Raw genomic sequence first — 2409 nt, forward strand, 5'->3', positions numbered from 1 at the left:
AAATGAGATTTCCACAATGATGACAAAATCCATTAATATTATTTAAGAATAAAAATTCTTATAATACCCCTCAAAATGGATTTTTGTTAGAATCAACCGAAATGATCAAATGATGTTGAGACAAAATTCCAAATTAATGTTTTGATGATAATTAAACAAATATTAATTAAGACTTCTAATTATGATTTTAAATATTTTGGTATTTAACATGTGTATTTGAGTGTGTTAAACAAGATTAGGTACCAAACATTACAATGTAGATCATATTAAAATAAAGTAAGCTAATTCAGTTAAACGAAGAACGTTTTTGATAGATTTCAGGAAAACGAAGAATGTTCTCCACATATATAGATTATCATAGAATGATCAGATTCCTATATAAAAGATTAGATCCATAACTTCATCAGAAATATACAAGGATATACTACGCCAAAAATGACGTTATATAGCGCGCCTTTTGTAGCGCTTATTAAATACAAGTGATGTTGTATTAATATTTTAAAAATAATGGAGGATACAACAACGCTTTTTTGACAAGCGATGTTGTAGGGTCATATAGGCTCACATAGCGCTTGCACATAATGTTTACAAGGCTTTTACAGTGCTTTTGGAGCACTTTAAACACAAACGTTGTAAAATATAGCGCTCCCACCTTATGTTACATAGCTTTTAAAGCGCTGTAAAAGACTTGCGTTTTCACATAATTAAGGGACCTATTAGAGCGTTTATTATACAAGCGCTGTAAAATCATTTACTTTAAATAAAAATCATTTACTTTAAATAAAAATTATTTACTTTAAATAAAAATCATTTACTTTAAATAAATAAAAACAAATTTAAAATAAATTTAATACATTGTCCTAACCCTACGAGCCCCCATCTCCTCTACTATGCGAACCCTCATCTCCTCTACTGTGCGTCCATCTACTACTCCTCCTTTAAAAAAAATTGGATACGTTGTCTCAAGTACTGTATTTATTAATTTATTGTTGTCACTAAAACTAATAAATTGTTACATGACTTCACCAGAAATATACGAGGATAAATACTAGCAAGAATCACTCCAGTATTCGAAGGCAAAACACTTTGCTTCACAAAATACATAAAGCAAGGTCATTATCCAAGTTAAGCAAGTGCAAGTACAAAACTGACAGGCTGGAAAGTACACTATTGTTGTACTTTCAAGACAGACCTGCACACGTGATCCAAGACATGGATCACTTCAGACAACTTTCAAGATCATAATAAAAGTCAACTCATCTCAAGGAAAATTTGAAGATCATTCTTAGTTCACAAGAACATTCCTGTTTTCAACCACTACGCGAAAAAACGGATTTTACAGCGCTTTTTTTAAGCCATTTACAGCGCTTTTTCAAAAAAATAAGCGCTGTTGAAACGAGCGCTGTAAATGATACAACAGCGCTTTTAAAAAAGCGCTATAAAACATGTAAATACAACGCGCGCTTGTTATGCACATTTTACAGCGCTTCTTCAAAAAAGCGCTGTAATATGCACCCCATTATATGAGTTATGGGTGTGCATTTTACAACGCTTTCTCAAAAAAGCGCTCTAAAATGCACACCCATAACTCATATATGGGTTGGCATATTACAGCGCTTTCTCAGAAAAGCGCTGTAATATGCCCACCCATAATTTCATATATAGGTGTGCATATTACAGCGCTTTCTCAAAAAAGCGCTGTAAAATGCACACCCATAATTTCATATATGGGTGTGCATATTACAGCGCTTTCTCAAAAAAGCGCTGTAAAATGCACACCCATAATTTCATATATGGGTGTGCATATTACAGCGCTTTCTCAAAAAAGCGATGTAAAATGCACACCCATAATTTCATATATGGGTGTGCATATTACAGCGCTTTCTCAAAAAAGCGATGTAAAATGCACACCCATAATTTCATATATGGGTGTGCATATTACAGCGCTTTCTCAAAAAAGCGATGTAAAATGCACACCCATAATTTCATATATGGGTGTGCATATTACAGCGCTTTCTCAAAAAAGCGATGTAAAATGCACACCCATAATTTCATATATGGGTGTGCATATTACAGCGCTTTCTCAAAAAAGCGATGTAAAATGCACACCCATAATTTCATATATGGGTGTGCATATTACAGCGCTTTCTCAAAAAAGCGATGTAAAATGCACACCCATAATTTCATATATGGGTGTGCATATTACAGCGCTTTCTCAAAAAAGCGATGTAAAATGCACACCCATAATTTCATATATGGGTGTGCATATTACAGCGCTTTCTCAAAAAAGCGATGTAAAATGCACACCCATAATTTCATATATGGGTGTGCATATTACAGCGCTTTCTCAAAAAAGCGATGTAAAATGCACACCCATAATTTCATATATGGGTGTGCATATTACAGCGC

General features: G+C 33.5%; 1 non-coding gene across 1 annotated transcript; it reads right to left on the bottom strand.

Moving 5' to 3' along the window:
• Positions 1-1655: 1655 nt before the first annotated feature.
• Positions 1656-1785, bottom strand: LOC113783994 (small nucleolar RNA SNORA69). Its single transcript, XR_003470045.1, has one exon. It is a non-coding gene; the product is annotated as a small nucleolar RNA SNORA69 (small nucleolar RNA).
• Positions 1786-2409: the final 624 nt, after the last annotated feature.

Source organism: Cicer arietinum, chromosome 4 (genome assembly GCF_000331145.2).
Source record: "Cicer arietinum cultivar CDC Frontier isolate Library 1 chromosome 4, Cicar.CDCFrontier_v2.0, whole genome shotgun sequence".
NCBI lineage: Eukaryota > Viridiplantae > Streptophyta > Magnoliopsida > Fabales > Fabaceae > Cicer > Cicer arietinum.